Raw genomic sequence first — 12,647 nt, forward strand, 5'->3', positions numbered from 1 at the left:
AGTCGTCTGGGAAGGTGCCTGTTTTAAAGCTGGTGCTGATGGTGCGATGTAGTTCGGGTGCGATAGCGGCCGCGGCTCTGTGGTAGATGTGAGGGGGGCAGGGGTTGGTGGGGGCCCCCAGGTGGATGCTTTTCATGGTCGAGGCGGTGTCTTCGGCCATGATTGGTGTCCAGTTGGGGATGGTGGGCTGGCTGGTGTTTCTGGGGGGCGAGGGGCCGTCTGTGGTACCTGGTGGATGGTCGATGAAGTTGTCGTAGAGGTTTTTGGTCTTGAGGTGGAAATAGGTTCAAAGCTTGTCGCAGAGGTCTTGGGATGGGGTGATGTCTGTGGCTTCACTACGTGGGTTGGCGAATTCTTGAATGACACTTAAAAGTTCCTTGGAGTTGGTGGAGTTGGCCAGGATTTTGTTGTGAATGAAGTTCCTCTTGGTGGCTCTGATCTGGTTGTGGTAGTCCATCATGGCGTCCTTGTAGATGGTGTGGTTTTCGGTTGTCTTGGCGTTTCTCCAGTTCTTCTCCAGGCGTCTGCAGGTGCGTCTGGGGTGTTGTCTGTCGGGGTTGCGGGCGAGCTCGTCTGTGCAGTTGGAGATCCAGGTGTGGAGTTCTCTAGCTTGTCGTTTGCGTAGTTTGCGTGGGGTGCCCAGGTGTGGTTGTCTCGGGTGAGGGTGGAGTTAAGTTGCTCGTCGGTAACCTTGCTACAGTTCCTTCGTGGTGGGCGTGGGGCTGGTTTGGGTGCCTTGGGTTTGTTGATGGCGAAGTGTACGCAGTGGTGGCCGGTCAACGGCGGCTGCGATGTGTGGCTGAATTGGACGCTGTTTCCTGCCGCGAAGATGGTGTCGAGGGTGTGTCCTGCTCTGTAAGTCGGTGTGTTGACAAGTTGTTTAAGTCCGATGCTGGTGAGGTTGTCACGAAGGATAGTGGAATTGGAGTTGCTGGGGTTGTCGAGGTGGAAGTTCAGGTCTCCAATGAGTATGAAGTTTGTTGAGGCGATGGCGTGGGGTGCGATGAAGTCAGTGATGGTGGTGGCGAAGGGTGTTCGGTGGCCGGGGGGTCTGTAGACGAGGATTCCTCAGAGTGTGGATTTGGAGGTGGTCTGGATCTGGAAGTGCAGGTGTTCGGTGGAGGGGAAAGTTTCGCTGGAGGTGGTGAGACGGAGGGTACTCTTGTGGGCAATGGCGAGTCCCCCTCCTGGGTGGTTGGGGCGGTCTTTCCTCTGGATCTTGTATCTGTCTGGGATGGCGGTGCTGATGTTGGGGGCGGAGGATGCGTTGGTCGAGGTCAATGTGAAGAAGGCAATGTCGGGCGAGAGAGAGTCAAGTAGGTTCCAGATTTCCATGGCGTGATTGTGTACGGAGCGTACGTTGAGGAGGATGCATTTTAGGGTTTCGCCGGTGCTGGCGTTGGCGTTGTTGGAGGCCGGGATGGCGCTGAGGGTCTGGCGGCAGTGGAGGCAGGAGAACTGGCAGTGGGTCGTGTTCGGCAAGGCCTGTTGGCATTCTCTAAGTCTTCCAGGGTTGAGTGCGAGGAGGGTGGTGGTGTCGTAGCGATGGGTAGTGGGATGTCCAGGGTTCCTGGCACTGGCCGCGGTCGGGTCACAGACGGGCACGCCCTTGTGTGCGCCTGTGGCGTGACTGCACAGTGGCCGCCATTAGGTAGGGGAGCTGGGATGGAGGAGAGGCTGGGAGGCGGGAGCGGGGGAATTTCGGGGCGAGGGGCCGCAGGGGCAGCAGCAGCAAAAGGAACAGGCAGGCACGAGAAAATAAAAACAGTGGTGGAATTAGAGCAAGACACAGATGGGCACAATAACAGTGGCACAACAGGGAAAAATATGAGGACAAAACAGCTGAGAAAGGTTATGGTGGTTGCAGGCAGTCTGGTCCCAGTTGGAGCGGGCAGCAGGCGCAGGAGCAGGCAGCAGCCTCGAACCTCCCAAGGAGGAGGTCGGGTCTGGAGGCAAGAGACGGCAGAGCAGAGCTGCAGGGAGAGAGTGGTCCTAGACCTGTGCCAAAGGGGCAGTAAGTGGGCTCAGCTCAGCCCTGGAGCTCATAGGGGCAGGGGCCCCGCAGTTGTTACAGGAGAGTTGATTCCAGAGGTGGGGCCCAGCCCCTCAGAATCCTCCGCCCTGCATTCGGTGTACGCATAACTCGCCCTTGGTCTTGGTGAAGAGCGGGTCGGCTGGTACTATTTGATTTTTCTGCCCACCCTTCAAAGCTTTTCAAGGCGAAGCAAAGAGTTTTACATTTGATCCTGCCCGGCCGGTACACTCAACGTTAATATATTGTGGTAGTCACTATATTTGGCAGGACGATATTTTTGTTCTCGACAATCATATATTTATCAACAGGAATTAACACTATCGCAATAGTTTGATGGGTTAGAGATAGCTCAGTGGGTTAACCCGTCCACTAATGTGTATAACATGTTTATGAATGCCAGCAAGGCTGCTTTATCCATTTATCTTTCCAAGGTTGATAAAATTAGCACCACTGCATTGAGTAATTGCATCACCAGTTATAGGAAAGTGCTTGTTCGTATACCTCGTTTTTTAATGTTTACGAAGCACATTATTTTAGTATATGACACTTTCGTGCAGGCTAACTCACAGCCCCTCCTTCCACCAGGGCATGTTTTCTAAGGCACAAATAAACATACACTCAAGCCCCCCACCTCCTGGGACACAGCAGGAGCTTTGTGATGAGACAAGACACTGACGTGTATATATCTCCCCTGAAAACTTTTCATAATAGTTTGGGGCAGGCCGAGTCCGGGAGGCACTGCGGTGGCACCAGAATAAGTAAATGAGAGCGGGTGAGACTAAACAGAACGAGGGGGGAGGGTCTCACTTGAGGGTGAGATGGAGGAACACACACACCCAGACTATATGGTCTACGAAATTATACCAACAACCTTTGCAAGGGTAACTTTGAAGTTCATATTTGCAAAACGTTGTCCCGAGGTTAACATTTTTGCAACAAAAAAAAATCCTGAAGTAGTTCCTGCAAAAGTGATTTGATTAGAAAGTTCTCTTTCTGCGGGGGTGTCTTGCCGCAAACTTCCCTTTTGCTTTGCTTCTCTCCCCAATTTTAAGGTTTGACTGCTAATGGTGCTTGCTCCGTTCATAGAGACCATATTATATTCGTGGGGAGTGTAAGAAAGGTGTGGGTCACATATTTCGAGACAATCAACAGAATTGATTGGGGTAAGAAATTGGAGAAGATACTGATTAAATCTAATGCGTTAAAAAAGGTGGTTTGTATAAATTGGAAAATGAACAGAGCAGTTTTTGATGCTGGGTAAAATGTGTATGTGCACAATAAACGTATGTGGTTTGAATGACAGATGGGAAAGAGGTCGAATGGCAACGGGTCTCAAGGCTATGAGACCTGAAGTTCTATGTCTATGGGAGACCCGTGTCCCGTGGGAGAGCAGGAAAGTATTAGAGGAAATGGGAAATACATTACTAAGTTGTACGATGCAGGAGGCTACTGCAAGAGGGGTTGCTACAATGGCCAATTGGGCTGTGGGGTCATTAATTAATACCAAAGTGAACAAGGTGGGTTATCGCAGATATGCGTATTGGTACGGGGAGGGTAACAATATGTTCTTCGTATGGTTCTAATCTGAATGATGCAGTGATGGTCCACACACTTTGGGTATCATTAGGATGGCGGGCGGTCCTGTCGTGGAATGGGACCGCCCGCCATTGGTGCGGGGGTCCCATAGGTGACATTAGGATGCGCCCGCTACACTGGCGGGTGCATCCTGCAATCCTGACATTGCAGCAGGCGGTGCTCTCAGCAGGCAATGTCAAGAAGGCATGTCGTGCACTTCCATGCACAACATGGCAGGCACCGCTCGGTGCCTGCCATGTTGTGCATGGAACTGCAGGGGGAACCATAGGTACCCACCATCCAGAATCCCTGGGGGCCCGTTACGGGCCCCCAATGCCAAAAAACTTCAAAAAGTTCAACTTCATGGTAATTTGTGCCCCCTATTAGCGAAATCGCTTTTTTTTTTTACTTTAAGGAATCTCAATTTGCGATTCTTTAAATGCAATCGCAATTTAAGTAATCACAAATTTAGCGATTACTTAAATTGCAATTTTTGCATTTGGGATGATGCATCCCAAATGCAAGAATACCGGTCGCAAAGGGGCAGATTCTGAGAATCTGCTCGTTTGCGACCGGTTTTTCTTGTGATGCATGTGCCTGTATGTCTCTTATTCTGTTACCAGCACAACTAGAAGGAGGTAACACCCCCATCATGGGAAGATACCAATATTGTTGTGTTTAAAAGAAAAAGGGTAAACCCCCTGTGAACCCTGGGTCATACTGACCAATCTCCCCAATAAATGCAGATGCTAAAATCTATGCAAAAATCCTAGCAACGAGACTCAGGAAGGTCATAGCGAAACTCATGACCATGTATGCAGGGTATTTACGCTATTGGATATAGCAGAGGTTGCTAAATCAACATTGGGGCTGGTGTTCCAGCACGCAGAGAAAGCCTTTGATCGAGTCTCCTGGGGCTCCCTCTGGGAGGTCTTGAAGTGAAAGGGACTTCATCAAATCTATTAGGGTGTTATACCGGGCTCCTAAGACCAGGCTGCAGATTATAGGTAGGTGGTCGAATCAAATTTATATTACGTGTGGAACAAGGCAGGGGTTTGTCCTTGCTCAACCCGATTATTTGCCTTATATATTGACCTGTTTTTAATCCGACTGGAATGTTACAGTAGGATTTAGCCAGTAATCAAGACTCAAGCACAAGCATTGACATATGCCGATGATGTAGTCTCCATAACACCAGACCCCCGTAATGCCTTAAATCATATTGAAGAGGAGGAGCGCGGGTTTGGGGCTATACCAGGATATCATCTTAATGAGGGTAAGACCCAAGTGATAAGTACGGAAGGTGTTAACTCTGGTGATCAGCGCTGGATGGAGGAGGCGACCTACCTCGGAGTGGTCATTACATCTGACATTGGGAAGATAGTGGAACTAAATCTAGGCTGGATCTGCATAGAATTGGTAATCTGCATTGGACTCTGGATGGGAGGTGTAATGTATTGAAAATCGCCGTCCTCCCGAAACTTTTGTATCTTTTTCAACTATTCCTCTTGAGATACATAAGCGCTGGTTGACTAAGCTGGGCAGCTTCTGTAATAGCTTTATGTGGTAGTTTAAGAAACCAAGGCGGGCCTCAAAATTTATGATTTTACCCAAAAATCAGGGGACGAGGGGTTCCTAGTATTGTACAATATTATTGGGCCTGCATGATACAACACTTTGCAGTATTGATAACAGGCAATACTCAAGATGTGAACTTGGCTGTAGCACTATCCATATGTCAACTTATATTAGGCTCCGATGTGAAGGGCCGCTTTCAGGAACCTAGAGAAGAGCTAATATAAGAAGACTACGTTTAAGACAGTGGATGGGGACTTCAAGGCCCGGGGTTAGATCAAAAAGAGAGTTCATTCCCAGGCCCCCTGGCGTACTCTCCGTAAACGAGAACAGGAGTGATTACTTGGCAAGGGGACTGGGGGTTGGGGAGGGTGGTGGCTTAGGGCTTCATGGGAGGGGCTAGTTTAAAGCGAAGTTATTGTTAGCGATGTACTGGTAATGTGTATATGTCTTCTAGAAACACCTGGGACCCGTAATAACCGTAATACTCTGTACACGGAACTAGCATTATTACAGCTGTATACGGTATGTATGATTCTTTGCATTACCATGTACTGTGATAATTGTGGTTCGAAGAATTCAATAAACACAAGTTTGATAAAAAAAAAACAGACTTCATATTACTAATATTACTAAAATAAATCAGTATACCCCCCCCCGTGGGACCCTCGCACTTAGCAGGTATATTTCAAGATGGCATGTGCAATTGATATAAGGCCTGCAGAATTTTGAAGCTGGGGCATCTCTTTAATAATGGCCTATTGTGTTCGATCACGCAGCTGCAGGAAGAGTTTGGGTTAACTAAGGGGAAGTTCTATGAATACTCCAGATACGGGACTACTTAGGTAAGCTGGATGAAAAACAACTGTCAGCCGCCAAATACCCAGTAATAGACACAGTGGACCGGGGTGGACGGATTGGGCATATTTATAGGGCCCTGATAGAGGATCTCCCAGAGGATATGCAACTCCAGAATCGGAAGTGGGAGTCAAGGGTGCGGACAAAACGACCACTACTCGAGACCTCTCTGGAGCTCTGTAATGAGACACTCTAGACTGCTAGCCCCTGGAGCCACCATTTTAAAAAAGCTTTCGGCCTAAATTACACATCTAAGAAGTTATTAAAATAGGTTAAGAGATCAGATTCAAAATGTCGTAGATGTGGCACAGAAAATGCAGATCTAGTACATATGTTTAGCACGTGCCCCTGGGTGGCTAATATTTTTACTAGAGGTGGCACGCTTCATCTTAACTCAACATGTGAATATTACGCCCCAGGTAATTCTCCTTGGGGTCAGTGAAGATGAAAAACTTCCTTGAGGGGGGCCACTATGGCACAAATGTGTCCGGCATCTGATGGATTAGTCTGGACTCCCCACCGTTTATGGAGTGGAGATCACATTTTTGGTCATGTATAATATGGTCATGTATAATATGGAGAAAACCGTGATGAGCAAATGGGGAGGAGGGTGCAAAAGAGGGCAGCTTGATCTAGGCTCCAGTGGTTGAACGGATGGAAGGTATAAACCAGGATGAGGCAACCAACCCCGGAATAACAGGAGGGGTGGGGTTGAGTCGTATATAGGGGGTCCTGGGGTAATGAGGTCTAAATCCATGCACATGCCACTTTAAGGCTCTGATGAGTTGTGAAAAGATTTAAAGGTTTGGCCGTAGTCAATATTTGCACTTTAGTGTCTTCCAAGCACCTTATATCAGGAGAGTTCAACTCTGTGGGGCTACTATGCCGCTGCTTTTACTCTGTTTTGTTATCATTTTACTGTACGTTTTTTACCTTGAGCTCTCTTACTGTATGCTCTGATTTTAAGCTGTTTTTATTTTTAACATGGACCGTGTTATATCCAATCTTTAAGGTGTACTGTATCAACATTTGTGATGAAATTTGATAATTGATTGCCTCTGTATAGTTCTGTGAATAATATTGTGAATAAACTGTTACCCATACCGTGGAAATTATCAAAATAAAAAAAAGACCATATTATAACCTATAGATAATCTAAGCAGTTTTTGCTCAGCCTCTTCCAGCCATTGGCTTCTTCAGCTCAGAAGCCTACAGCCATTGGTTTGAGACATTGTCAATCACATCTTGGATCAGCTCATCGGAGTATTTTAGTTTCAGCTTTTATCTACTGGCTGTCTCGGTTTATTTTGCCTCCTCCATTGGAATGCATGAGAGACTAATTTACATCTGAAAAGTACGCTCCGTCATCACATTTTTACTTCCTTATCGCTGCATGCACTGTATACACCAAGCAATCATTTTCTTGAAAGGGTTTGCACTGCCGCAGGCACTTTTTTAATGGTTGACAGTATGACAACATAAAATTTGGAAGACAGCTTCTGTGTCACAAACAGGGTGGATGTTCTGTCCGCCTATTACAAGTGCATTATATTCTGCTCAGAAGTGACATTATCAAACCCATTGGATTTGCCAATGCTTGCTTTATAACCTTGGTGAACTTCACAAACTCCCAAAATGCTTTAAAAAAAAAACTTTACAAAGTGTGAGGAGGAAAATGTCAGTAATTTCACGAACTTGCAAAAGTAAGGATGCTATTAATGCACAGACTGGGGGTGGCGTGTGGCATCTCCGCCTTAATGATTTTATTTCTGTTCATGTGTCCAGGACAGAAATTAAGTTACCTTATCTCTAATCGGGCACCCTCGCTTCGAAGATCATTATGGGTCTAAGAGTGACTGTGCCGCTGTTGGGTGACTGCAAATGGCAATAGGGCAACGAGAGGACTCGTGCCGTGCGCAAAAAATGGATTTTGAATTTTCATGGGAATAGTGAAATTTTCGAATAATGTCTGGGTCAAACATATCTCGATTTGTCTGCAAACTGACTAAAGGGGTCATTTAGGGTTTGGCAGGACAGGTTTCTGCCACAGGAATAGTTGGGACATGTTTCCGCCAATGGAGTACGAGCAGGCTCTGTCGGTGGAAACCTTTGACCGGGGGGTCCTTCTACCACTGAACCTCCGAGTCTCGGTAATGGGCGCCTCAACCTATCTAGGGCTGTCCAGTGGTCAGTGGATCTCCCTGCTTGGGATGTTAGTGGGGAAAATAAACACGCCTTTGTGTGCAGAAAAAAATCCCCATGTGCCAGGGTCATTGTTTTTAATTCTTGGTTAACGGAAGCAAACTCCAGCTTTATAAGTTTATTTCACTCAAAAAATTAAAAGTGAACCCAAAACACACATGGTGCCTGCTTCATATGCTACTGTGCCTTCAGTGTATCTACCACACCGGAATATAGAGATTCCAGTCACGGCTGGTGGGGGCCTGTAACTAGGACAGGCTGTCCTCCTGGGAAGGGAAGTCCAGGGCTGAAACTACACCCTCCTCCAGCAGGCTAGTAGGATGTTACAACTGTCCATCCTTTAGGAGGAGACCAGGGCTGAAACTACACCCTCCTCGGGCAGGTTTTTAAGGTGGCGTACACCACCCTCACCTTTTGGAGGAGGTCAGGTCTAAAACTACACCCTCCTCTGGTGGGATGGCGTAAACGATCAGCTCTTATGCACAGAGGCAGTAATAAGACTTGTACTACTCTCCCGTTGGAGAGGCTGTTCGATGGCTTACATTGCCCTCTCCTGTCGGGTGGCAGACAGTGGACTGGGTTACACTACTATCTACTCTGGGTGTCTCCATTTCGTTGTGTTCGGGGAGATGTCAGAGGGACAAATTCAACTCAATTTTCTAATTAACTTGAACTATTGAAAGAAATGTTTGAGTTGAATAATGAGGGATGGATGATGTTGTGCCGTTTGGCAACCGTTATCCTGCTACACTGCTTTGTGCGCTCTGTCACACATTGATGACATCACTGCACTGGTTGCAAGCTTCCCCATGACTGCCACAGTCTTCAATGCATCTTAAAAGAGGGGTGTCATTAAATGTAAAAGACATTTTAGCTTTGGGGTGACATACCTTCTGTGATGGTGCATTCCCACTTCGCACAGCACATTACACCCCACTCAAACAGGTTCCCGCCCAGGCTGCAGCACGGAAACAGCGCGCCTGATGTCTGCGAAGGACCTACAAAATGTCCTGGATCAAGGTAGGTTAGCTCCGCGTATCCTCCATGACCTAAGCACAGCCTTCCATATGGTTTCCTATCCATATCTTCTCTGGAGACTGGAAGAAGCCGACATCACAGGCAGCAAACTAAAATGGATATCACTGTTCCTAAGCAAAAGGGGCTTCCAAGACAGCCGAGGGCGTTTTCTCTCTACGAGCCATCAGTTAAAATGCGGACTGCCGCAGGGCTCCTCCCCACGCTCTTTAACCTGTATGCCCCACCCTCTTCAGCCTGTATGCCCCACCCTCTTTAACCTGTATGCCTCACCCTCTTTAGCCTGTATGCCCGCCCTTTATCTGACAGTATATGTTCTCTAGGCTTCACTAAGGTATCGTGTGCTGACGATATGCAGATTGTCTTCTCTCTCTCACCCAATGCTGGCTCCACATCTCAAAAACAAAACCTATGTCTCGAGCAGATCACTAACTGGATGGCAGGGAGCTGCCTTAAAGTGAAACGGTGACGAAACGGAGGTCCTGGTAGTCGGTAATAACCCATCACTATGGGACCACCTTACTGATCTCCGTCCCTAGGTGACCGCCCACCCACAAACCGGAAGGGAAGAGTCTGGGAGTCACATTGGATAGTCATCTTACCGTGGTCAGCTGCTTTGTCCTCCTCAGAGCACTGAGGAAGACTCTTGAACGGCTCCCCATGGACGCACGCTGAACAGTGGTTCAGGGCCTCATGCTATCTCACCTTGATTATGGCAACTCCCTTTACCTGGGCCGCCCACTTTCTGTCATCAACAAATTGCAAACTATCCAAAATGCCTCTGCTCGAAACCTACTGGGTATTCCTAAAACTCAATCAGCCCGCCCGCCGCTCACTGCGCTTCACTGGCAGCCAATAAACAAAAGGATCCAATTTGAGGCGCTCGCATCTCTCAGCGTGCAAAACACAAAGTAGGCCCGCGTATGTCACATGACCTTATCAACCACTCCCATGCCAACAGAGAACTCAGGTCAAACAACTTAGGTCTTCTCGCCGTTCTAAGAATCAACAGAGCCAGAGGCGGCGGCCGCTCGTTCGCCTACCTTGCTCCTAAACTATGGAACTCCTTACCAACCCGCCTCAGACTAAATGGCAATCTACTAAGCTTCAGAAAACAACTTGAAACCCATCTGTTCTCTTAAACGGTCTTACTCGAGCAAGGGCCATTAGCGCTGGGAAGCCCGTTTCGGGTAGCCATGCGCTCCAAAAACCCGTGAATAGAATTCTGAACATGCATCTCCCATACTTAAATTTGTGTGTTATGACTTCATTAAAGGCCTGCAGTTACCTCAACTCTGTAGAGCAGTTTTTTGACGGGTCCTGCCGGTCGTCTGAAAGACACGTCCTGTAAGGACCAAGGCAGGCCTCCAAAAGGCAGTTTACCACATACTAGTTTCTTATAAGGAAGCAGGACGTTGTAGAATGGCATGTTCCTTTATTTGCTGGTCTACTTACTATTTCCAAATTGCTATTGTAATGAACAGAGACACAAACTATCATGATGGAGGAAAAACAAATGCACAACTGCCAGGCAGAGGCAGATAAACACACCTTTTTTTGTAAACCATATTTGATCACCTACTGTCTGAAGTAATCCGACAGGCATGGCAGGGAGGAGTAGGGCGTGCACACAGCCCGAAGTGGACCAGAAGTTCTTTTTAAAAAAATTGTAATTGTATTTATATAGCGTTTACTGCCCCTGACGAGGCGTTGAAGTGCTTTACGGCGAGTAGCGTGCTACTATGGAATCCTAGGTTAGTTGTTAAATGAGCTGCCCTTACCAACAAGCTTAACCAAAAAAAGCAACCCTCCCCAACCCAGACAGCTGAACCAACGTGGGATATATTTAAATATTAAATATTAATAGAGCACGGAAGGACTTACGGGTTTGTGTCGCCTACTCTTTAGGTATGATAACTGCCACGGCAGGGACCAGTCTCCTGCCGATACATCAACGCAGCACTTTATTTAATGTCCCTTGTTTACGGTGGCAGCAGTATGGCCAAGCCCTTTTAGGAAGTGAACTGAATGGTAAACAACGTTTACCACAAAACTTTTTCCCCGCAGGGAATCACAACGTGGTCGTTGCAACGACCGCATTGTGATTCCGCATACCATTACTCCACAAGTCGGAACAACGACAAGCGGAGGGGGGGGGGGGGGGGGAAGGTGTTGGATTTAAAATCCAACACCTTCCCTAGTGTCCGCACAGACTGGAGTTGGAATAGTAAATTATACTATTCCAACATCCAGCGCCCCCCCCTCCGCAAGTCGTTGTTCCAACTTGCGGAGTAATGGTATGCGGAATCACAACGCGGTCGTTGTAACGACCGCGTTGTGATTCCCTGCGGGAAAAAGACGGCGGCATGACGACATACATTCGGACTGAATCGATGGCAACTGCTTCCTGCTTCATTGACCAATGGAAACACAGCTCTGGCACTGTATCAAACTTAATTCATGCAGCATTTTAAGGCCTATACAGATTTCGATCCTGGAATAGACAAGACTACAAGTCCCAGAGTTCAAGGAAAACCACCCTGGCAGGTCTGCCTTGCCCTAAGGGTCTTCAAGGCAGTGCAGGGTCAGAAGGGAAGCAAGGCTGGGCTACACCTGTTTACCTCCATAATGTTGCGTTTACCCCTTTTTCAGCTCCACAGCGTCAAATATGAGGCTGGAGTGAGGGTGGGTATAGGGTCAATCTTGTGATTTTATCAGTAGTCAAAGGCTGTGTGATGTCATTTCCTCTGCCCCTGGGATTTTGGTGAATTGATGTACATAATGACTGGTTATACCTTGCCGCCGCCCTGCATTCAATCTCTTTTTCCACAGTTTGCTTTCCTCGCTGGAGTGCTCCACCCCTCTGTCCGCCCTCGAAGCCCCAACCTTCCATTATTTCTGGCTTTTTTTACAGGAACTTTTCCTTTTTTTACCCCATGTTAGCATCTTGCTTCCAATCACCACCATTACTACAATGGGTGCAAACACCATTCCCTCTCCAACACACCTCACCCATTGCTCCCTCGACCAACTCCCCACCCTGAGGCAGAAGCATACATTTTAAAACTTCTCAGAGCAGGTGGTAAAAGTATGCATTAAACTCCAAGGAATTGGGAATTATTTTTTGGGACGTCCGGTAAATCTGGTCCCAAGCGGTAATTCCCCATTCCATTGAGCCCAACTTGTCATAGCACAGTCCTGGGGAGGATTTCCCACAATGAAAATTTTCTGCACTGCTTTACACAGGGGGCCACTGCACTGGAAGAAAATGTTTCACCAGTTTGACATAAAGCGTAAGGTGCTTGCTATTGGTCGAGAGTCAGGCCCATGTACTAATTGTTTATCTGGATATATCTCTATATAATTA

Source organism: Triturus cristatus, chromosome 12 (genome assembly GCF_964204655.1).
Source record: "Triturus cristatus chromosome 12, aTriCri1.1, whole genome shotgun sequence".
NCBI lineage: Eukaryota > Metazoa > Chordata > Amphibia > Caudata > Salamandridae > Triturus > Triturus cristatus.